The sequence below is a fragment of the Pinus tabuliformis genome, chromosome 3_2 (assembly GCF_031772625.1).
Source record: "Pinus tabuliformis cultivar Carrire ecotype Pingquan chromosome 3_2, CPIR1, whole genome shotgun sequence".
Classification (NCBI taxonomy): Eukaryota; Viridiplantae; Streptophyta; class Pinopsida; order Pinales; family Pinaceae; genus Pinus; species Pinus tabuliformis.
Window position 1 is genome coordinate 388,945,396 of NC_142302.1, and position 26,545 is coordinate 388,971,940.

A 26,545-nucleotide genomic window follows, 5' to 3' on the forward strand; every position below is an offset into this window, starting at 1 on the left:
ACAGGGATAAGTGGAATGACTGGAACAGTTGGAACAACTGTAATAACAGTGGTGGTAGTGGTAGAAATATGGGTAGTAGATGGTGGTGTAGAGAAGGTGCTTTGAGAGGTGGATGAGGAAGAAGGGGAAGAAGGAGTTATGTGAGGACGAACAGAAGGTTTTGCAGGGGTTGGAATATAACTTTGTTGAACTGTTTCAAGGGTAGGATTAGCAAGATCTTCTTGTTCCTTTTGTTTTCTGAGGATCCTAGGGATTAAGTTGGGATTGTCAAAAACAGATGGAGGGTCTGGGTCAGGATTTGACCTGGTATAACGAGTTTTCTTCTTTGGAGCCAGCTTCCGAATTTGTTTTTGGTATTTTCTGAGAAATTTCTATTTTTAGGAAGGAACTGATCAAATTTTTTGGAACAACTGTTTAAAGCTTAAAACTAGAATGAAGATTGACTGAAGCAGCTTTTATTTAATCCTGTAAATGCAAAGCAAGGACAATTTCAAAGGCCTCCTCGCTGACATTCAAGCTTCATCTGTAGTTTTAAGGAATAGACAGCAATTGAAAAATTCATTATGTTCCCCAGCGGAGTCGCCAATGATGTTATCACTCAGGTTGTCCCTTGGCTCCTTAAGGGATACGACCGAGGTAACCACAAACCAATCTTTGGGTTGTAGGTCCTAGCCTACCTGCAACCAGAGAGGGCTCTCTCTTTATGATTTAACTTTGTTTTGGTGTAATTTTAGGCTAGTTATGGTGTACATGGGTTTTGTTTTGATTGTGGTGGGAAGGATGATGTTTTCAAGCAGAGTTGGGATGCATAGTGTGAGAAGTTCAAACCATTGGGCATGGAGTCATGGATTAGGGCTTGATGTTGCGTTTTCTTGGTCACAAGAGGAATACAGAGTAGGATAGCTACACATAGAACAATATCAGGCTGGAATAAAGATGGAATGAAGGTCAGAGATGAAAGGCAACTAAGAATCTTTCATTAGCTAACAGAGAGGGAAGGTGAATGAAAGTCTGTCTAGGAGCAGTCAAGAATTCCTAAATAACAGTCATATGTGAAAGAAACAGGGTAAACATGATCATTTAAGTATGCATATTCATAACCATTTCTGAAGAAAACATATAGAAATAACAAGAACTGAGCATAGAGGGAAGTCAAGCAAAGCCTAAGCTATTCTTCTTTCTTGCTATTTAGATGGTAACACAATGGTGGCGTAAACATATATAAACTGGAAACAGAGGTAGGAAAACACTTATTGAGCCATGTAGTAACACAGGAATTCCACAGTCACTCTTTGGCCATTAAATAACACAACAGACAGTTCTTCATCCAAAGCATTCCAACAGTCTTTGATTATAGAGCTCTCAAAGTATACAGTGCAAGTCTAGAATGAGGATTATCAACCAACCCACCAATATGTTCTTTGGGGAGGTATATATACAAAAATGAATTACAAAATATCTAGCTAATGAGTTAATAACTCATAACTTCTTTACCAACTCTTGAGGAATAGTAGATGAAAGAGTCAATGATGCAGTAGATATTTAGGGTATTAGTTATCCATTCTGTCAGAGAATTTAGACTTTTGGGATCAACTGAGTCGGCTGAGGCTGTGCCTTTAATTTGCGTTTTTTGGGCCTGCTGCTATGGTGCTTCGCTAAGTCACTGCTTTGTTATCCTGCTCTCGGTATGCATACTTGGCCTTCTTATAAGATTACCGTTTTCATATCTTGACTCCCTCTGCTTGCTATCTTTTCTTTAGTTCTCTGTTTCCAGCATTGTCTCTTGCAAATTTTTGGGTTTTTCAAGTAGCCGAGCAATAGGCAGCTCTCCTTTTTGAGTAATTTTCTTTAGTGATGCATGATTAGCGCTAGGCGCTAATCGCGCATCAAAAACTGCCTCTGTTTCTTGATTCGGGCATTATTTGACGCGATTCTCACCCTTTGTGCTTTTTCTGTGATTACATCAGCATGACGTCATCAGCGGGTCCCGGGTATAGTAGGGTGACGTGGCAGCTGATTGGTTTGACGACGTGGCACAGGACATGGTGGCGAGGTAGGGATGCTGACAGATGAGCTGGCGGTGACACGGAGCAGCGGCGGGTTGACGCGGAGGTGACGTGAGCGGCGACGTGGCGCTGACGTCAGGGGTGGAGAGACAGAAGGCAGTTTGTGGTTTTATCGGACCGCCTTCTGTACGGGGGCGGTATTTGTCAGAGCCCACCCGATACAATCAAAATGGGACACCTGTCTTCTGTACGGTGGATAAACTGCTAAGCTATCAGAAGCTAACTGTCGGACGTCGGGGCGGCTTCGAAATCGGTGAGAGTCGTTGGATGGGGAGGGCCCAATCCGACGGTGGATAGAACTGCGAGCTGGTGGTTTGTTTAACATACGGAACCCACCCGAATATTCGAATATTTATAAAATACTGCGGGGGTTTATAATTTGGGTAATATGGGTTTTATGGGTTTGTAAGTGGGCGCCGATGGTTATTAATTTAACCGAATATCAAATTAATCCCAAATAAAATGTATGCGCAGAGGATATTGCTATAAGGTTTATGTGTGAGAGAGGGGGGGTATGGTTATTAATTTAACCAAATGCTAAATCAATCCTAGGTTTGAACGCGGAAAGGCTAATGCCAAGCCCCAAATGAACTTAGCATTTCCCCAAACTGATGTTATAGGGCTATAGTGCCAAGGGATGGGAATATGTATTATTTTTGGGTTTTTATATAATTTTTTGTATAATAGGGGATAAGGAAATGATCCAGGGAGCTAGATAATAGAGTTAGGAGTTAATATGACCTTGTGAAGTGAAAGTGTAGGGGCATGAAGCTAAGTTTATGAAATGAAACTTAGGCATAAGAAGTGAATGGAATGTGGAGAAAGGATTTTTACACAAGAAATGTGGCTTCTTTTCATTGAAGAAAGTCAAAGCTTGACTTAGTATTTTACAAAAATGAAGTGATAACAGGACTGGTTGGGTAGATCCCAAGGTCCTCAAGGGGATTTTAGTAATAAACTTCAAGGAGGAATGAGGGGAATTAGACATGCTTCCAAAATTGTGCCATCAAACAACCGCTTTGACATTTCTTTCATTGATGAGATGAGCTCTCCTTTGATAAGACAAAAACTGATCAAAACCTTGCTTCTGCGACCTCAAACTACTTACCCAGCCTAATACACCTAACATTTTTTCTTCCTTTTGCATGGGTGCACTTAGACTTGCAAACCCTGATTATCCTCTTTTCTTTTGACTGCCCTCCTATCTAAATGTACCCTTATCTCTTCCAAGGGCCCAGATTAAGCAGTTGGGCTCCTTCATTTCTCTACCTAGCTACTCATCTGCCAAGCTTAAGCTATTTGGACAGGCACTTTTTCTCTATTCTACAACAACAATTTAAACATGGAATGGTCTAGATTGCACTATTGGGCCACCCATCAAGTGTGAAAACAATAATACTTGCACATTGTGGACTTGCAAATAAGGTAGCAGTGGCATTTTGACTGGCCACTTTCCTGGTCTTTCTTTGGGGTTCATTTCTATTATTTTTTCTGACCAATTCATTTTCTTGCCTTCTAATCATTCTTTTAAGGCATACCCTCTTTACATTTTTTAATTTTCTCTGTCTCTTTTGAAATATGGAACCTTTGCAGCATGGAAAGGATGAACATATTTGGCATGTAAAATAGTCAATCATGAAATATGAAACCTATTGCAATAGGAGGCTAATAGATTCAATATCGTTTAGGCTTACCTCATACATTTGTACTTCTGAAGATGGTTTCAGAAATAAGCGATGCTCCAGCCAGATTTTTACAAAGCCTTGACCTTTTACAATATTTGTTGGTTTAATTTCAGCATCATATTCTTGTAAGGCCGTAACCCAATTTGCTCTCTTTTCACCCACATCTTTTTGTACTAAGAGATTTCTTACTGCTGGAAATGGCACAATGATTTTTGTATGGGTTTTAAGTAGGAAGGGTCTGAAATGTTTGATTGCTTTGAAAACAGCATAAGCTTGCTTCTCGATGTTAGAATAATTTAATTTGGCCCCTTGTAGATTTGAACTGAAAAAGGCAATTGGGGCTTCCACCTTATCTTGATTTTCTTGAGTGAGTATCACAGCATATGATCTATCAGAGGAAAATGTATACAAAATAAAAGGATCAAAGAAATTTGGAGTGGCTAAAGACGGGGCATTTACAATCGCTTGTTTAATCATATTGAATGCTTCATATTCTTCTTGGCCCCATTTAAAGATTGAATTCTTTTTAATCATTTCTTTTAAGGGAGATACGATCCTTGAAAAGTCTGGAACAAATCTCTTTACAAAATTAATCTGGCCAAGGAAGGATTGCATAGCTTTCTTGTTGTGAGGCAAGGATATTTCGAAAATCTCCTTGATTCTGTCAGGATCAATATGGATTCCAGATTTTGACACTATAAATCCAAGAAGTTTTCCTTCACTTAATGCAAAAAAGGACTTTTTTAGATTAAGTGAAATTCCATACCTTTGGCAATGTTGAAAGATCTGTTTCAAATCTCTGAGATGATTACCTCGTTTCTTGGAATATACAGTTATGTCATCCAAGTATATTACTATTGATTTGTTTACTAATCCCTTAAATATGATGTCCATGGCCCTTTGAAATGTGGCACTAGCATTAATCAGACCAAAAGGCATCGTTTGATATGCATAAGTACCCCATTTGGTTCTGAACGTGGTCTTTAATTGATCATCAGGGTGGACCAAAACTTGGTTGTAGTTGGAGAAACCATCCAAAAAGGACATTAATTCTGATCCTGCAACTGCTTGTGATATTTTCTCCATGGGAGGCAAAGGAAATTATCTTTTTGGTAGGCTTTATTAAGATTTAGAAAGTCAATGCAAATTCTAATGTCTCCATTTTTCTTTCTAATGGGAACCATATTGGAAACCCATTTAGAATGTCAAACGGGAAAAATGATTTTGGCTTTCAATAATTTATTGAGCTCAAACTTAATCTGATTTTCCAAATTAGGGTGGATCTTTCTCAGCTTTTGCTGGACAGGTTTTTCATCGTTTATCATTGGGATAGTCTGTTGAATGATAGAAGTGTCGTAAGTCTTAAGTTCATCATAGTTCCAGGCAAAGACACTTTTGTATTGTTTCAGGAGACGAACGTACGCTAATTTCTCTTCAAGGGCTAGGCCAAAACCTAGATTGATATTCTGCGGCTTGGTATCAATTCCTAGATTTACTAATTCATAGTTCAGAGTTGAACTTTGAAGTTTTGAATTGGTAGATATTTTGAATCGGTCTTTCAAATCATCTAGGTCTTCCAATTTGACTACTAATTTTGGCATAGCATTATTAGTGCTATCTTGTTGCAACTGTTTGTCATGTTGGTCTTCATCTATTATCTGATTAATGTAAGATCCCTCTGATGTGAGGAAGGTTACAATATCAGTGTCATCGTTGAAAATTCTCCAATTGGTAATGTTATTAGGAATTGAGGGTCTAAAAATCAATTCAATTGAGAATCTATCCAAGCTGTAGTCTTCTAAGGGAATGAGCTTGGAAGCTACGTTTGCCAAGAGGTCAGCACTAGCATTTTGGAGCCTGGGAATTGATGAAATATTGAATGCTATAAAATGTTCAGTCAGATCTTGTACTAAAGATTGATAATGCTTTAAATGACCTGATAGACAATGAATAGTATTTCGTACCTGTCTAATTACAATCTCAAAATCTCCAAAAACTTGTAGATACTTGGTATCTAGTCTGATTGCTTTATATAATACTTGGATTAAATCCTTGTATTTTGTAGTATTATTGGTGCAATCGAACTCGAGTCTACACGTTAGCGTAGTTTTGTTTCCCTCTGGGCTAACTAATACGCATCCTGCTCCTACTCCATCATTAGACTTAGAACCGTCAAAAAATAACTTCCAAAATAAAGATTTATTTATAGGACTACCTATGAAATTAACACATTTAGAATTATCTGTTTGAGAAAATTTTTCTACTTGAGATAAAATAGAATGTTCTAAATAAGGCAAAGTATGAGCATTGAAATTTCCTAATATAGAGTCAAAAAAATAGTTGCCAATTATATTGTTGGTGTATGCTACAGGTTCATTTTCTCCTTCCAATTCTATTACTATGTATTTTTTATGCCTTTCTTGCTCAACCTTTATTTGATTTGGTTTACCATTATAAAGGAGCCACATATGCGACCAGTCGGTTGCAAAATATCCATGAAGTTTTTCAGACCAATCCCTGCTAAGAATTAAGCCATAAAATTCTGGAATGTCTGCAACTAAAATATTGATAACTTGACATACCTTTGGATTAGATGATAGCCTTATGGTAACCTGATTTAGCTCACCGATCACTTCAACCTACGACTGGTCCAGCTGAACTATGTATACTATAGATTTTTGAGGTTGAACATTCATCTTTGCATATACTGATTTAGGTACGATATTGGATGAAGCTCCTGAATCAACTAAACAATTATGAAAATTTTTGTTGAAAACTTCATAAGTAAGAAGAAACGGAGGAATATGAGATCTTGACCTTCCTCCAATTAGAGCGATATCATTTGGATCAACTTTACTAGTCACATTAGTTGGAGGTCTTCCCATCTCATGAGAATCTTGCGAGATTACAACGGTAGGCAGAGGTGCAACTGGTATTGCACGTAACTCTTTCAAAAGTAGCTTTTGTTGACATTTTAACTTGCTCAATTCATAAAAAGTAATGATAGCCCTAGTCTTCTTCATGTCTTATACGATATTATACTCCACCTCATCAGAAATAATCAATGTTTTAGATGGAGTTGGTCAATCTGTTTGGACTAGGCTTGTTTGAGTCGCTTTTGGGTGACGTTTTCTTACTTGTGACTTTATCCTTAGACATTGAGCTTGCGCTCTTTGGCTTAGGAGTAGGTTGAGGAGGATTGAGTTGATTTCTACTTCTAGTACTGATTGGTGATGCCTCTTGATTGGTGATGCCTCTTGATCCTCTTCTTCTGGGAGAATGAAATCCCATATTCCCTATACTTCTACAGCTTCTTCTTCATCAATAGGCTCCTTGTTGGAAATTTCCTCTTCTTCTTCTTCTGATTCAACATTTGTCATAGCATTAGGAGGCTTTGAATCTGTTATCACTTAGAACCATAGTTCATGTATGTAATGTTGTCCACAAGGTTCATATAAAGGTTTTTAGTTTTGTGAATAGGTTTATATGAGTGTGTTACTTTGAAATGTGAATTTCAAAAGGTATTGATGTAAGTTCGTGTAAGAAAAAATCGTTAGATACCCTCCATCATTGTCAGTTAAGACATGTCATGTCATTAGTACTTTGCGCAGTTTCGCAGCGCATGTTTGTTTGGTCCATTTAGCTGCGCAATGATGATTCTGTCTTTTCGCAGCGTACTGTTTAGCAGCCATTTCGTAGCGCGTTTTGTTAAATTTGAACTGTCCGCGCTACGAAATCGGGGTTTCGGGGTTTTTGTAGCGTTTTCTCTTGCAATGTCAAATCCGGGAGGGGTGAGTCATAGGTCCGGTCATGTTTGTCAGTTGATGTCCTCTCCAGGTCATGATAAATCATCATTCCGCCATAAGGTCTAGAGTCATGCATATGAATGTCAGCTTAAGGGATTTTAATGAGGTATGGTTATGTCATAATGTGTTTTCATAATGTGAAAGCATGTTTGCTGTATGAGAAGCCCAAGTTCTCATTTAAAGGGATCATTGCAAGCGAGCCTGCACTCCAAAGTCGAGATTGTTTTCGCGCTGTAGCTGCCATTAGTTTCCTGTGCGAAAATATCTGAAGCAAGATGGAAAAGAGGGAACATCGATCCGGTAAGTGTTTGAGGACAGAGCTGGAGGGGTTAGATGTTACTCTCGGGGATGAAGGTGTAGCAAGAGCCTTTCGAAATGCCGGTTGCTGGAGGTTCTGCGAGAAATTGAAGGGGGGACATGCAGAGGTAACGAAGGCTTTCGCATTGAATTTTACTGGACTGAATTCAAAGGTGTCAATGTTAGAGTTTCCTGTGTCTCCTGAAGCTATTTCCACTGTCACTGAAATTCCGAGGGGTGGTCATGAATGGTTCAAAAACTTTAAGTTCGACATGAGTCCCTGTAAAGAGTTTTTGAAGGAACCTTATGTAAATGAGGACCTCACCAAAGCGGTGCCAAGGAGTTACATAAAGGAACATTATGCTACGCTCCTCACATGCATCCAGAAATACCTGACATGCGAGGGAAGGTACAACAAAGTTTACTCCTACCACTTCAAACTTTTGTTGCATTTCACAGGTAAGGTTTCAATAGACATACCTTTCTATTTGTTCATAAGCATTAGTAAAATGTGTGATAAAATCCAATTAAAGAAAGATGGTTGTGAAACATCCCTGTTTCATCATGGTTTAGTAAAGTTGCTGGTGTTGGATGCTTTACAAAAGATTGGCAGAGATTGGGATTCATTTGTGTTTATGGCCGGCTTCCCAAGCAAAACAGGCCTCACTCCATTGCCTGTGAGGGAAAGGGAAGAAAGGAGTGAAGAACCCACTCTGGCTGAGCTTAGGAAAAAGGTGACTGACCAAAAGAAGCCTAAAACCAAGTTAAGGAAATCAGAGAAGTCTGTGGCAGCAAAAGAGACACCTAAATCATCAGCGCAGGAAACTCCTAAGCCATCATCTAAAGAGACACCTAAATCATCAGTGAAGGAAACTCCTAAGTCATCATCTAAGGAAACACCTCAGTCATCAAAGCAGAAGATTCAGAAAAAGAAGGATGAAGCTAAATCAAGTGAAGTTGAAAAAATTTCAAGGGTGAGAACCAGAGGTCAACTAAACAAAGAGAAAGGTAAGTCAATTACTGTGGAAGAAAGCCCTATTTCAAAAGGTAGTTTAAATGACTTACTTGAAGCCATTGAACTAGAGCAAGATCAGCCAATACAGATTGAACCAATAGAATTTGAGCAAGATCACCCAGTGCAGCCAATGCATATTGACCTCACTCAGTCTTCACCCGAAAGTTCTAAAAAATCAAGGGCTTCTAAAAGGTTGAAATTTGAAGAGCCTAGTAAAGAATATGCTTTTAAGCCACGTAGACCAGTCACAAGAAGGCAAATCAAAGAAGTGGAGAAAGCGCAGAAAGAGAAGGCACCTTTAGAAGTGCCTAGGACAGAGGTACTTGAGGTTTTGACTGGAATAGTTCAAGCAGCCAAAAGTAAGAACAAGGGTAATAGGGTTATCATCAGTCAAGGTGGAAATGTTATTGCTATCAAGAAACAAGCTGGAACAACAAAAGAAGAAATACCTTAGATTAAAAATGTTTCTAAGGAAAGGGCAGTAAGATATGCAAATTATAAAAAGGCTGTAATGAAAGGCAGAACAAGTTTGATGAGTCAAACTGACTCAGTCTCTGATGCATATGTGTGGACGGTGCCAGCTCTGAAGCAGGCAAAAATCATGAAACAGATGAATACAAGCTTAAGAGCAGAAAACAAGGTTTTAAAGGAAGAAGTTAGCAGTTTGAAGATGAAGCTAGGCAAACTAGCTAATTAATCCAAGGGAAAATATGCCTTCCAAGTTTTGGTAAATTTTGGTTATCATCGTTTTGAAACTTTTTGAAGTCCTTACACCTGTGTAAAATAGCTGAAGAAATCACAGAGTTAAGTCATTATTGCTTTAAGGTTCATATGCTTAGTTTTGATTACCTACAGCAGTTTCGTAGCGCGCTACGAAACTGCTGTAGATGACTGTTTATGTGAAAAATTTGAGATTGATGCTGAGGTCAGCGAATCTTAAAGGGATGACTCGAGGCTAGCATGGAGATTATATAAAGCCATTCAGATGTTTAAAAGGTGACAGGTGTGAGTATTTAAGGAAAAGGTGAAATTTTTGTCTTTTGTTAAAGTCTTCACTTTATATCCGAATTTTTAGGGTTCTGGTAGGGTTACCGAGATTTTGAGTGGTACACCTGTTCAGTTTACAAGGTGGCCAGATCATAAGGTTTTTCTATCATGCGTGATTATTAAAGGATTAAATGGCTTGAAGCATAATCTTTAATGCATGAAGACTAATGGGAGGCAGAGACCGTGAACATAGGGCACAGATTCTTATCAGTTGATGAATCATCCACATATCAGGCATCCGAAACTGCTCATTCAGTGAATGTTCTTCCAGCATGGCTCGGCTATCATTGAAGTGATACAGGTGTCAAATTTCAAGAAAGCATCAATGCACACGAGGAGATAGACTTGAAGTTTCAATGGGAATGGAACCCTCTGTTTTCACAGCGCAATACCTTTGTAATTAATTAGTTTGTTTAGATATGGATAAGATAATTAATGATAGGATTCCGAGCTCCCTTCATGCTTGTTGAGGAGTCTCAGGTAGTAGTATTTTGGTTTTGCTATATATAGAAATGACTCTGATGTAAAAAAGGTTGGACATTTTATACAAAAACAGAGTTATTTGGGCCAATGTAAGACTTGTTACAGTAATAGTAAAACAGTGTTGATTTCTTCTCAAGATTCTCGATGGATTATTTTGTTCAAATATAATGGTGGTGTTTTATATTATATGTTCTTTTACAGCCTTGTTATAGCACAATCACTCAGAATTCATATCTTATGCTCTGACTTCCTGTGTGTTTGGCAAGCTGTGGTTTTTGTGGAGTATGTTTGAACATTTAATGCAAAGAGCCTTGACTTCCATGAAATGACTATGTTTTTCTTGTTTACTTAGTGTATGAGACTCCATAGCCCAATGAGGACCAGTTTGATATGTATCCAACTAGCTTTTGTTTTCATGAATGAGTAAAGAGTTAGCCATCTGTTGTAGTGAAGGATTTTTATCAAGAGTCTGTGAGAGAGCCCTCTCTGACCAAAGAGGCTAATCTTTGGTCTAAAGTCTGGTTGAAAGAGTTACATGAAATCTTGCTTGGTTGCAGCCCTTAGTAGTGATTTTATGATAACAGAATCAGTTGAAGGATTTCTTCTATAAGGCTTGTAAGGCTTTTTAGAAGAAGTCTCTGCTACTTGTTTCTTAATGTCAACCATTTCGTTAGACATGGTTTTCAAAACTCTCTGCAATCCTTCTAAATCGAATGGGTCTTTGGACTATTTTTTCTTTGGATCTTCTTTAAAAGTAACCTTCTTAGATTTTCGTTCATCAACAATGTTTTTCTTTTCTAAGGCTATGATGCATTTCTCTACCACTATTGCTTCCTTCATATTGTCAGCTAAATTGTTTTGTTAGCTCTATCAACAAAGATTGCTATGTTTGATGGTAGAGCAGATATGTACCATTCACTTCGAACTTCTTTGCTAGGCTTGGAGGCGGTAGGAATTTTGTTCAAAAGTGTATTGAAATGTGAGTTAAAATATTTGAGAGGTTCCCTTGATTCAACCCTAAGGTTAGACAGGTCATTTATCAGTGTCGCAGTAGACCTGTCATCACCGAACTTAGTCAAGAATTGTTCTTGGAAAATATCCCAACTAGTGATAGATCCATATGGTAATGAGAAATACCATGATCCAGCTACTCCTTGCAAAGTGTAAGGAAAGAGTTGGATGACAGTGTCTTCATTAGTAACCCCATTGAGATTTATAGATAACATAAAGTTGTTTATGTGTTCTTCTGCTAGCATGCCTACTTCAGGATTAAACTTAGGCAGTGATTTTTCAGGATGGGCCAGTAATTGAATCAAGGGCACAAGCATTAATATCACCCCTGGGTTATTCCATGGAGTTTGGGCCATCATTGAGCTACTAACAGAGGAAAGCGTGGAAGATGATCCTTGCGGTTGGGAAGATGAGGATATTATAGTTCTAGATGATTGAGAAGGAGATGTTGAAGTTCTAGTGGTCTGGAAGACAATAATTTGGAGTGGAGGAGTGGATGGTTGACTTTGCGGTGGAGAGGTTGAGATGGATGATGATGACGAAAGAGTCTCGCTATTAGACCCTTTAGGCAATTTCCTTGCTCTTTTCCTTGTAGGTAGAGGTAATTCAGCTGGTTCGATACCAAAATTTTCACTCTGCAATCTGGTAAGGGGATGAGAAGGGTTATATTGCGAAGTCACACTACCTTGAGATTTTTCAGATTTTTGGGGAGATATAGAAATTTTTTGAAGTTTATGGATCAAAGATTCAACTTCAGGAGGTTCAATAGTAGATTTCTCTTAAATGTTCGGGTTTTTGGCAGTGGTTATTGTTTTATCGACTTCTCGCTCAAGATTTAAAGATTATAAATGCGATGGAGAAGTCGGGGGAGATGGTGAGGGTGATTTACTCTCATAATGGTATTTAGATTTAGATTTACTTGCCATTCACAGTTTGGGGCCATCCTTCTAGCGCCAAATATGTTGAAGCCCCATAAATCACGTCTACAACAAGAGGGATACCCACCTGGTCCGGACCTTGGTTAGTAGCTCGTTTTCTGTTTGGTATAGTGGGTCTGATTGGGGATATGGGACCAATTTCCCAATTTATGTGTGTGTGTGTGTTGAGAATTGATATTTCCTTCCTAATAAGTAAAATGCTTTTATTCTAAGTCTAATTTAACAACATGCAACTATATTCTAATGAACAGAAATATCTAATTCTAAAACTAACCCAGGATTTAATCTTTCAATTATGCGATCTAAAATAATTTCTAATGGCAATTGGTAATAAATATCATTCAATTGTTATAAGAAAAGAATTCAATAAAGATAAATTATTTCGTATAAAAAGCTAAACGAAACAATTGTGAAAAACATATCGCATAATAAGTCACTCATATATTAAGCATAAATAAATGGCTATCACCGTATAGAAGTGCCAAATGATAACTCAAGCATTCATACATAAATAACTGAACATGAATATCACCTTAACACATAAGCAGAAATTGTTAAGAGATAAAAGTACCATTTATAACGAGTTCTACTCATGAGCTCCAGCAATAATGATTTATCTCTTCTTAATTCAACATCTACTAAGAGTACAAAAGTGCAATTTTAGCAGCAGATATTAAACACAGATGTCAAAAACTCCTCGGAGGGTGTAGAAGTGCATGTTCTGAGGACAAGTTTTTGACAAATTTCAGGACCCTTCTCTAAATGCATGAGAAGGGTTTAAATAATACTAGCTAAATCTAAAAATAGTTTATTACAAAAATATAGGAGGCAGTTTAAATGACCATCCTCATTTCAGGCAAAAATAAAGAAAAACTAAAACTAAAACTGAATCTAAAAGTAAAACTGGAAATTAGCTATCTATGTATCTGTTCCTTGTAGTCGCAAGCATCCAGCATTGGCTTGAGGAGAGTTGGATGGTCAACCTCTGACTTTAGTTGTCCTGCGAAAACAAAATCGACAAGTGTTGGCGCCATCTTCTCAGCAGAGTTAGTGAGACACTTGAGAGTCATGCACTGACTGTGTGGTTTAACCAAGTACTGCCAGTAAGAATCCCAATTTAATTTGCTTAACCTTTTGATGGACCCTGCTCTTTCTTGAGCCTTTTGTCTCCAGCTTGTTTGTAGATGTTGCACATTTGGTAGAAATTTACATACCACTTGAAGATATCTCTGATAAATACCACTGGTTTTTGGAGCTCGGGTTTTGCCTTTCGCCTTTAGTACTTTTTCCTACAATTTTCCAGGCTTACAGGTGACTGAGTGATTAGAGGCTTTCCTTTTCAAGAAAATTGCCTCTGTTTCTTGATCTGGGCTTCCTTGGTGCTATTTTTTCGCCTCTTGTGCACTTTTTGTTAGAGGATGTAAATATTAAATTTTTTGGAAAGAATGACTTCATGAGTTCTCAACTCTATGTCTTTAAACTATCGGTTTGTTATCTTAGCACTATCTAGTATCCATTTGACCATGTTTGTGTATGGAAGAATCTTGGGCCTCGCCGCTATCCGGTGCAAGAACGAGCATGCTAGTTCTATAATTGACGCCTCAGATGATCCGCGTGAGTCTGCAGTAGTTGTAACCCCCATTACTCTGGGATTTTCTTCCTCGAGTAGACTGTGCATGCCTTCCCAAGTAGTAACGCCGGCATCTCTGTTACAGGTGGTGTCTATGTATAAGGGTGTCATTTCTTTGTCTTCAAAACTCGAAGCCTTCCCTTTCTTTCCCATAATATTCTGAATACTGCTATGTATACCTCTCCACTTTTCGCTCCTGCAATTTGCAAATGAGGAAAGAGTAATGATAAGAAAAAGGTGACAGGAAAGCTTTAAATGCCGAAATCATATAAAATATATCACCTTACATGAAATGGCTCTTCGATTAGATCAAATCCATATTTCATTAATGATTACCAACTAACTCATTAAATTAACTTTAATGCACATAACTGAGCATCGGTTTATGGAAAAGGTTTTTCGAACGACAAACCCTGCAGATCTCTGATAAGGCGATTTTGTGATTTGCTTCGCAATATTGAAGATCGCAATATCGCAAATTCGTTACGTGTGGCAATCATCTATTACCATATGTTTTCTGCGTAATGCGATTTGTGAGACGCGCCATCACATATCGGCGTTTTGAGGTATTTCACTTTAAGTGATACTTGAAACACATGAAAACTGCGATGCAATGAATTTCTTTAATATGTGATTTCGTATCGTGATTTCGCAATCTTAGGATTTTGTTTGTAGGAAAGCATCTATTACCTTTTTACGATGCAACGCTTTTTATTGAGAGAATGGTTTTGTTCGAACTTATCGTAAAACTTAAGTCTTTTTAGATTTTTTGGGTATTCTCCTAAGTTTATGATAGTAAGGTTTATTCAAAAAGGGAACACAAGTCCTAATTTTTTTTTTAATTTAATGGATAAGGGTCCCCACTTATTTAGTATTAGTGAGAAAACTAAATAAGAAGGGGGTTTGTTGCTGGCCACAACACAACCTTTCACAACAGCATGTCTTGCTTTGTCAAGTACACAATCTCCAAGTGATTTTCTTGCAGAAAGACGGCATGTTGATCAAACCTCGATGCATTGCCCTCACAGGTTGTTCATTCGGACTTGGTCCAGCAACAGGCTCAGAAACTCCTTCAAGAATTTGCACAAATATGGAGAGAAACCACCCTTCCTTCCAAAAATTGTGCAATCCTGACTGGCAGCCTGCTGGGCCCCAGAATTGCGTAATTTTTTTGAGTAAGATTCACTCAGAAAATTGCACAATCCTTCTTAGATGGGCTGCTCAACCCAAAATTTTCACAAATCTGGGCAGTAGTCAGCTGCTCTGCCCAAAAATTGTGCAAATTGTCTGAGCAGCCAGCCCAAATCCTAGCCAGAAATGTGCATTTTCTCCCAGCAGTTGAGCAACCTCTTACATGTGTAGCTGAGTTAACCAGTTCCCCCTGCGACTGAGCAAAACAGACTTGCATGCAGTGTTTCTTCTCCCAAGACAGCATGCAAAGGCATCCCTCATTTCAGGGACCTATTTTTCGCAGTTGGAGGTTACATGCAAGGATCATTTCAGAAACCTCCCATGAGGTGTTGCTTTCCCTAGATTTGTGGCGCATCACAACCTTGATTTTATCAAAACTCATCAACTAGATGCTACAGATCTCATTCCTCACATCAACCTTGTAGCTCTGACATCCCACATCGCATCTAGGAGCTATCAGCACATTCAACTCAGTCGTCTTTGGGTAAGCCTGCTTTCGATGTCTTGTGTTGCATTTCTAGCGCTTTTTGTGATTTGCTTCGTATGAATGTTGTCTACTTGATTTCAGTGAGAACTTGTTTTCATTTTGATACATACTAGAACTGTTTCAGTTTCCATTGTTATCTCACTGCTATCACATGCATGAAACTGTTTTGCACGAACGGTCACTGATTCGGCGACTTGCTTCACCCACATGCATGTTGCTCTATTTACTGAATCTTTCATTCAATGTTTTCATGCACTATCAATCACTTCTTCTTTAACTTAGTGTCATCATGCATTCACTTTCATATTTTCTTTCAGTTTCCCATTGGCGAGTCTGGCCACCTTGGCCCGGACTCTACCTTCACTGAGACAAGATTGCGTAATCTAGGGAAGGAAGGCTTTGTCTTCCTCTCCATAAATGTGCATTTCTACCTAAGCACTTTCCTCCGATATTTTTTTGTGCATTTCTACCGATGCACTATCCTACAGGACTATTTTGCGCATTTCTGAGGGACAGTGACTACTAGCCCAGAAAATTGCACAATGCAGTCAATGAGCCTACAAACATTGCCAGCTAAGATTGCGCATTACGTAATTTCAACAATCAACATCCAGACTAGACTATGAATTGCGTAGTTATAGCAGTCACTCAACCTTCTAGCAGCCTAGACTATGCCTTGTGTAGTCTTGGCAGTCAATCTCCCAACCTCCTGGCAAAAATTGCACAACCTTCATGATCAGTCACCCAGGTATTTTGGTTTTTGACTAACAGATTGCTTTCCATGATTGTTTCCACATCTCCAAGTATCGTAGGTTTTCATCTATCTCTCAGTGGTACAGGTACGATGGTTTCCAGGAGAGCAGAGATGAAGACACCATTCAGAGCACACATGGCGACACAGTCGATCAAGTTTATGAACTTGCCTACCCACGAAGACATCAAGTTGTTTGTAGACAAGGACATCAAGATGTGATGGTAGCAACATCACAACGAGCAACATCATGAACATCAGTTGAAGGCATCATATCGGATGCAACGAATGTGAGAGGAAGGTTGTTGACAACACAGAGGTGGAACAAAGTTCCAAGCTCAAGCAAATCCACTAATGATGAAAGAAACTTTGGAGACTCAGGCTATGAGGTGATGACGGCACGACATGGATATCGCGCAAAGATAGAGAGTGGAACAAAGAAGGAGTTGCATGTGCTGAAGCAGCAACCCAAGGAAGAACATGAGCTTCATAGACATGTGAATGAGTTGCAGCAGGAATAGGAACAATAGGGGGCATAACATGCACTCACAGATGAAACTACACCTATACAAGTTATAGATCCATCCCAGCAGCTAGCACGGAGCAGACATGGTGAGCAGTTTTGTTGATCGCATGCAAGAGATTCAGCCGCATGCATGTCAGTGTATGCACGCATGCAATCCAACCCATTCAGCACTCTCACAGAGGTGAATACAAGAATCAAGTCCAACTAGAGCTGAACATGTAGTTGACAGTTTATTCACATGACCACCAACACAGGCTAGAAGATTATCACAGACACTATGCATCAGTGTGTTGTTAGTTTGGTTGCACCAAGAAGACCATGCACATGCTAGCAAATGAGTTGGATGAAGAAGCCACACCAATGCACCCGGAATGCAACAGAGGCAAGAGTTCGCTTCAGCAATATGTCACCATGGGGTGCATGCACACCATCACAGATGACGAAGCTTGGCATCAACTCACCACCTTCACCATCACAAGCATGTCAAAGAGTTGGCCTCACCTCAAAGGACCAAGTGTCAGTGATGTCTTGCATGGCTTTCTCAAGTCATTTTGTCTCACATGAGCACATGTGCATTGTAATGTAACATCGTGTCAAGTGGAAGTTCAAGTGTCAATAGTTGGATGTAATAGTCATAGAGTAGATGAAGAGTCATGAGGGTAGATGAACTGTCACAAAGGGGAATGTCAAGGGTCACCCTACCCTTTGTTATAAATAGAACCTCATAACTCATTGTAAAGGCTTTTGGTCAGCCAAGCTTTGATAGGATTATCTTAGAGAAAGCTTGGACAATATTGTAACAAGCCTTGGCTTCTCCACTACATAGAGCTAGTACATCTATTTGGAGGAGCAAGCAGATGTGGATGTAACATTCCACTATTCGGACTAGTGGTTGGAAATGGATGTATTGTAGGACTAGAACTTACACTTCTTTATATAATAAGAGCCAACATGTTTCATGCATATGTTGTATTGTATTGTATTCTATCTAGTTTACTCTAAATTATATATGTATTTTCTTTCTTATGCATGCATGTATGGACTATTCTGTAAGAGTATGTATGAATCTTTCTAAAATGTGTTGTTGGTTTAACCATCACTTTGTGTTGCTTGCTAACTCTCTTTCCAGTTGGTGATGCATCTTTGATCATGTGTATCTTCCAAGCTGGGTACTATTATAGGTTTCCAAGGGGTACACTCATCTCAACCCCCATGTGTTAGAACCTCGCATGCATCTTCCTTGACTCACTGCAGCTGTCACACCCTTGCTACCAACAGAGTCATCTTACTTGCCTCTGTGCGAAATCGTGGTCAAGGCATTACCATACGACCCACTGCTGGGACTCCTACACCAAACAGTCTGAGGTCTAATTGGGACTTCTTACCGGGGAGATCCCCTTACATGTTAGGTCCAACACCGTCAACATTTTTGCACTAGAAGGAGGGCCAGATGATAAGATGATTCCTCACATCTGTTTTGAATCTCTACACATATATCATGACTAACTACCAAGTTTCTCTTCTCTAGTGCATGTCCTATGGAAATGACTTCATTATCTCAGAAAATCTCTTGGATAACTTGTCTCATAAAACATATGATGGTGGAGGCCATGTAGCCTTGGTTAGGTACGTGGTTGGCATTGTAGGCTCATGCAAAAGGCATGGATTCTTTGAAGAATACATGAGCTACGTGAGTATCGTCTACATGCTCTGAGGGCACCCAATGCAGTGGTGTGCCATGCTTCCTAAAAAATCTATTCATTCTCTTGCTCATCTGGTCACAGAGATAGACCATGCTTTCAATCACTTTGACCGTAAAGCACTCAACAAAGAAATTTTGAAATTACGAAAAGCACCCGATGAATCCGTTGAACAGTTTCACACACACTTTTGTAATCTTGCATACCGATTCCCCAAAGATGATATTGATTGGGAATTTCTTGATGGGAGATTTGAGTATCTTATTTACATATCTGAAAATCCACAATTCTTGAAATCACTCGAATCCCACTCATACTCTGGTGATGGAACTGCACAATCACGAGCAGGCATAGTTGTTGTCACAAGTGATTTTCTGCCTTCACCTCATCAAACAGTTCCAGCACCACAGAGTGATGTGGGAGATCATGAACATACCTCCGTTGGACTGTCACATCCTCCCAGCCCACCTGCTCTTGATATCTACGTAGATTTGGCTTGCAAGCTTGTTGGCTGTCACATGGATTCGTTCCCTCAACCTTCGTCCTCGCGTTCTATTCATCCTCCAGATTGTATTATCTTTTTCTCTTCCATTCTGGACTCCTCACCTACTATGAATGAGGATCAAGTTGTAGACGGATTTGGTGTTGTGCAGGCAACCTACACCATCATTCATGATGAGTGTGTGTGGGAATCTAAAGAAGAAACCGCGGTGAAGGATGACTCCATTCCATCTGCGCCTCATCTGCTTTATCCTGACATCCCTTGTGATTTTGTCACTCTTGATTTCCCCTGTGAAAACTCATTTCCAAATGTTTCTGCTCCCAATCATTCACAGGACACATCGGATGTTAGTCTATCATTACAGTGCAGAGAGGACACATCTTCCTCAGAAAATTCGTCCAATCTATCTTCTATCTTTCCTAAAAACATAAAGGGTGAACATCTTTGGCTCCCATCTACCCCTCTGCCCAATTCATCAAATCATGAGGATGTCGACGAACATCCTAAATTTTCTAATCTTAGTTGTTGTGATCTATCCACTTCCTCATCTGATCACGATGTTGATTCAGTCATTGTTAATCTATCCAAGACACTAGTCTACAATGATCTATCTATTAACAAAGTCAAAACATTGCAGACTATCGATGCACTTCAACCTGAGCTGATGGTTATGTCAGGCCCTCGCTATATTGAGGTTGGTTTCACTTCTAGTCAGGAAATTATTGAAACACTCAAGGCTCCTCATCACTCTCTGCTTTGCATTGAAGATCAACCAAACACCCATATTTCACTTCCTCCACTCGAATTACATAATCCCATCACTCATGCATTGGAGGAATCTTACACATCAATCACACATGCACAACATAAGTGGTCTACCTTTCTCACGTTTTTTTGCATGTCACAGTCAAGAGAATGCACACACTCAACATCTGCATGCAATGTAGTACAACACCATGGCAACTCCACAGAGTGCATGTCATGCACTTTCACTCATCTCTGTTATGTGGTCACTTGTAAACTTGGAGTGTGTTTGTCTTCACCGTTATATCTTTCTTGTTTGTTGGTTTGCATAGTTGTCTGTTCATGAACCATGCCTTCACCAACATGGGTCAACCAATGCATCAGTGGCTGAACTGGAAGTATCACTTCATGTGAGATGGCCCATGCACTGTTAGCTTAGGAGTAGGAGTAGTGTTTGATTTCAGTCTATTTGCTTGCATGCTTGTTTTCTTACTTGCTTTGTTGGTTTGTTTTTTTTCTTGCTTGTTTTCTTACTTGCTTTGCTTTCACTTGTGCTTCTGCTTCTACTTTGCTTTGTTGTTTGTTTGCGTGTTTTATTCATAGGTTAGTTTCGCATGAAACCATGTATGACTCTTGAAACAAGCTGGGTAAAGTACAAGAGGACTTGTATAACTATCAACATTTGGTTAGATATTGTCCACTCTCTTATGTAAGAACTTATTATCTTCAGTCCATGATACATCAATGGAAAATACATACTATTCGAAATGAACCTTGGTGAAAACACAATGCTTACACATGCACTAATATCACCTACTCTAGTCTATTGTTTTTGGGTCAATCCTTGTCAACTTAGTCAAGTAGAGTAAGGTGAGGGGGGAAACCTAAATAGGCACATCAGAGGTATAATAAACTACTTCTCTGTAGGAAAAACCTATTTTGCTCTCAATAATTTGGGATCCCTCTTCCGCCTCTGAAATGAATAAGTGTTATGCACAGTTATGAAGATGAAAAATGAAAAGTGAAAAGGTTTGAAAAAATGAAAAATGAATAAGGCAAAATAAGAGAAAGGCTTCCTGTGTAGAGAAGTGATGCAAGTAACTCTACCAGAGTACTGACCGGGCTCACTGGTAGCAGAGCCATGCTTGTGTTCCTATGTGACTCCGTCGAGGTACTGTTTAGGCCTGTTGGCTGCAGAGCAACACCAGAGATGAAACTAAGACTCTAACAACTATAATTCTTGTGCATCAATATACCCCTCAACCCCAATCAAAAAAAATATGTTGACTTGGCTTCGAATGTGTTTCAATCGACCAAGAGCTTGGCGGATACTACATCTTACAATCAAGCTAGTGTGAGACCAAGACAAGCTGAGAACTGAACAATACTTATGGAGGTGTTAGACTTGATTTTCATGAACAAGGTCCATTCAGAGAGCTGTAGTTCTACCAGTGTGTCGCCAAGTGTTGTAGCAGCTACAACCACCCTCCAAAAATTTTACTTAGCTTTGTTTTGGAGCCTCCCTACCAACCTTTCACAACAACATTTCTTGCTTTGTCAAGTACACAAGCTCCAATGATTTTCTTGCAGAAAGATAGCCTGTCGATCAAACCTAGATGCATTCCCCTCACAAGTGATTCATCTGGACATGGTCCAATAGCAGGCTAAGTAGCTCCTTCAAGGATTTGTGCAAATCTGGAGGGAAACCATCCTTCCCTACAGAAATTGCGCAATCCTGACTGGCAGCCTGTTGGGCCCCAGAATTGCACAGCAGAGCAAGCTTCACCCAGAAAATTGTTCAATCCTTCCTAGCTAGGCTGCCCAGCCCATAATTTGTGCAAATCTAGGCAACAGTTAGTTTCTCTTCCCAGAAATTGCACAAATATTCTGAGTAGTAGCCAAGCTCCCAGCCAGAAATGAGCATTTTCTCCTAGCAATTATGTAGCCTCTTGCATGTGTAGCTGAGTTGACTAGTTCCCCCCAAAACTGAGAAAAATAGACTTGCATGCATGGGTTGCCTCTCCCAAGAAAGCATGTAAAGGAATCCCTCATTTTAGGGACCTATTTTTGGCAGTTGGAGGTTACATGCAAGGATCATTTCAGAAACCTCCCACCAAGTGTCGCTTTCCCTATATTTGTGGCATGCGCGTCACAACCTTGATTTTATCAAAACTCATCAACCAGACACTGCAAAGCTCATTCCTCACATCAACCTTGCAGCTCTGACATCCCACATCGCATCTAGGAGTTTTCGGCACATTCAGCTCAGTTGTCTTGGGGTAAGCCTGCTTTCCATGTCTTGTGTTGCATTTCAAGCGCTTTTTGTGTTTCACTTCATATGAGTGATGTCTGCTTGATTTTAGTGAGTGCTTTCTGTCATTTTGATACATACTAGCTTGTTCTAGCACCATTTTAGTTTCCATTTCTATCTCACTGTTGTTGCATGCATGAAACTATTTTGCATGAACAATCATCGATTCAACGACTCGCTTCACCCACATGCATGTTGATCTATTTACTAAATCTTTCATTCAAATGTTTGCATGCATTATCAATCACTTATGCTTTCACTTAGTGTCACCATGCATTCATTGTCATATTTGCTTTCAGTTTCCTGTCAACGACTCTGGCCAACCTTGGCCCGAACTCTGCCTTCACTGAGACAACATTGCACAATCTGGGGAAGGAAGGCTCTGTCTTCCTCTCCAGAAATGCGCATTTCTTCCCAGGCACTATCCTCCAAGACTATTTTTTTCATTTCTTAGGGACAGTGACTACTGGCCCAGAAAATTGCGCAATGCAATCACTAAACCTGCAGCCATTGCCAGTTGAGATTGTGCATTGCGCAATTCCAACAGTGAGCAACCAAACTGGACTGTGCATTGCACAGTTCCAGTAGTTAGTCATCCTTCCAGTAACCTAGATTGTGCCTTGCGCAGTTTTGGAAGTCAGTATCCCGACCTCTGATCAGAAATTGTGCGACCTTCATGATCAGTCACCCAGGTATCTTGCAAGTCAGTTCTTAAGTTCATTTTGGTTTTCGACTGGTAGATTTCTTGCCATGAGTCTTTCGATGTCTCCAGGTATCGTAAGTGTTCATCTACCTCTTAGTGGTATAGGTACAATGGTTTCCAGGAGAGTAGAGACGAAGACATAGTTCAGAGCACACTTGGGGACACAATTGATCAAGTGTCTATGAACTTGCCTACCCACGAAGACATCAAGTTGTTCGTACACATGGACATCAAGATATGAGTGCAACAGCATCATAGTGAGCAACATCATGAACATTAGCTAAAGGCAGCATATCTGATGCAACGAATGCAAGAGGAAGGTTGTTGACAACATAGAGGTGGAACAAAGTTGCAAGCTCAAGAAGACCCACTGATGATGAAAGCAACTTTGGAGACTTAGGCTATGAGATGATGGCGCGACATGGAGATCGCGTGAAGATAGAGAGTGGAACAAAGAAGGAGTTGCATGTGCTGAAGCAACAACTCAAGAAAGAACATGAGCTACACAGACAAGCAAATGAGTTGCAGAAGGAACAGGAACAACAAGGGGCGCAACATGCATTCACAGATGAAACTGTGCATGTACAAGTTATAGATCCATCCCAGCAGTTGGCGCAGAGCAGACATGGTGAGCAGTGTTGTTGATTGCATGCAAGGGATTCAACAGCATGCATGTCATTGTACACATGCATGCGATCCAACCCATTCAACACACTCACCGAGGTGAAGACAAGAAGCAAGTCCAATTGGAGCTCAACATGTAGTTGACAGTCGATGCGAATGACCACCAGCACACACTAGAAGATCAACACATAAACTATGCATCAATGTGTTGCCGGTTCGGTTGCACCAAGAAGACCATGTGCATGCTAGGAGACAAGTTGGATGAAGGAGCCACACCAATGCACCCAGATGCAACGGAGGCAAGATTTCGCTTCAGGAAGATGTCACCATGGGGTGCATGCACACCATCATGGACGACCAAGCTTGGCATCATCTCACCACCTTCACCATCAAAATCATGTCAAAGAGTTGGTCTCACCTCAATGGGCCAAGTGTCAGTGATGTATTGCATGGCTTGCTCAAGCCATTTTGTCTCACATGAGCACATGTGCATTGTAATGTAACGTCGTGTCAAGTGGAAGTTTAAGTGTCGATAGTTGGATGTAACTCAAGAGTTGTGAGGGTAGATGAACTGTTAAAAAAGGGAATATCAAGGGTCACCCCACCCTTTGCTATAAATAGAACCTCATAACTCATTGTAAAGGCTTTTGGTTAGCCAAGCTTCGATAGGATTATCTTAGAGAAATCTTGGACAATATTGTAACGAGCCTTGGATTCTCCACAGCGCAAAGCTAGTACATCTCTTTGGAGGAGCAGGCGGATGTGGCTGTAACGTTCCACTATTGGGACTAGTGGTTGGACACGGATGTATTGTATGACTGGAACTTACACTTATTTATATAATAAGAGCCAGCACGTTTCATGCATATGTTACATTTTATTCTACGCTATCTGGTTTACTCTAAATGATATATGTATTTTCTTTCTTACGCATGCATGTATGGACTATTCTGTATGAGTATGTATGAATCTTTTTGAAATGTGTTGTTGGTTTAACCATCACTTTCGATTGCTTGCTAACTCTTTTTCCAACTGGTGATGCATCTTTGATCGTGTGTCTCTTCCAAGCCGAGTACTATTACAAGTTTCCAAGGGGCGCACTCATCTCAACCCCCATGTGTTAGAACCTCTGACGCATATTCCTTGACTCACTGTGGCTGTGACACCCTTGCTATCAACAGAGTCATCTTACTTGCCTCTGTGCGAAATCACAGTCAAGGCATTACCATACGACCTTTTGCTGGGACTCCTACACCAAACGGTCTCAGGTCTAATTGGGACTTCTTACTGGGGAGATCGCCTTACATGTTGGTGGGTCCAACACCATCAACAGTTCCCTAAGGGTTTTGGTGCTTTATGGTGTCTCTTTTGCATGGTATTTTTTGCTAAGGAAGATTTGAGTTCTTAGGGATAATTCTTTAAGACAAATTGATACTTCTTGAGGAACAAATTTGTTTAGTCTAATTCCAATCTGAGGCCCCCCCTTCTAAGGAATTTTTCAACCTACCTGAGGCCCATTTATGAGGGGAATTTCGTTTTATGGAAGGTTCATGTCTAAGGAAAATAAAAGGTCTATTCCAAATCCTTTTTTGAGGCCTATTTTGAACCCATATGAGGCAAAATTAAAGAAACGCAAATGCTTGTCTATGGCATATTTGAGGGCATCCTTTAAGCATAATGTTTAGCCTACTTTGAGGCCTCTCATGAGAAAATTTTAGACTATATAAGACTTGGTCTGAGGTATGTTTTAGGACCATTAGGATCCTTAGGGAGGGCCACATTAATTCGACTATAGCTGCAGTGTATTAGAGTTGAAAAAAACTATTTTAGGCCAAATGAGAAGGCCTACAAGCCGTATGAGAAGGCTTCAATTAGGGGACCTAATTTGGATCTATTGAAAACCTCGCATATGTGGGTAAATCAATCTTTCATATCAGGTACAAATTTAGCATGAAGTGTAATCCATTTAGGGTACAAAGGAATGGTACTTCTGAAAGTTATTAAGGCATATTTTCACTTGGTTGCAAAATAATGGTACAATAATGGGGTCCTGTAAACCAAGATTAAACCAAATACATGATCTGATCTTGTTCTAATCTTGATCTAATTGCTTCTGATTTTGCAGTGTGTTTGTAGTTATGGGGTTGATTATCTATATGTAACTGAATTTTTTTGGTTGGATTCCTATTGTACTATGCATGAAGGTTGGGAACAATTGGTGTTGCATTTGATCTATATGCTACATTGATATTGTTGTTTCCCTTTTTATGGTCAATGAAGATATGCTTTATAGGAAGGTTTGATCACATGGTGATCCATCTGGTGTTGGGTTGGTAATTATGAAGACAATATTGTTAGACTCTTACATTTATCACCATTGAAAGTCATATTAATAGTTTGTATGGTGTAGATATTTGACATTATTTGTACTAGAGTTGAGTGATACATTTCAAGAGTACTATTTCTTATATGAACAAGGTTATTAATGATTTCAATGAGACTGAGTATGGGTCATGTACTATTGTTGGCAAGATTATGCTTGTTGCTAATCACAAGAGTTTATTGCTAAAATTATTAAGAATGACAGTGTTGATTGTTGCTTACTGAATTGGGGATTAAACTGTCATGGCTAGTGCTCATTTTGAGTTTAGCACATATTGATTCCATGTATAACTGAGTTGGTGTAATGCTAGGGTTTATATTGCAAAAAGGATTTCCCATTGAATATAGAGAGAGTGTTGGCTATGTCATGGTTAGTGTATGGCATTATTGATACATATGTGAAAGGATTATTGAGCCTAGTATTTTCATATATTTCCTTGAGTTGCTGCCTTGTATGTCTTGAGCTAAATGTTTGATAATGCAAGAATATATGTAGCTAATGTTGAGAGTGTGTTGAGTGAATGGTTGTCGGCTAGAGAATTTTTTCTATTGCTAATCTGGTTGAGATGAGAGGAAAATGTTTGTACTATGGTTGTTATAAGTATGTATTGATGAAAAAAAGAGGTTTCATATTGCCATTATTGTA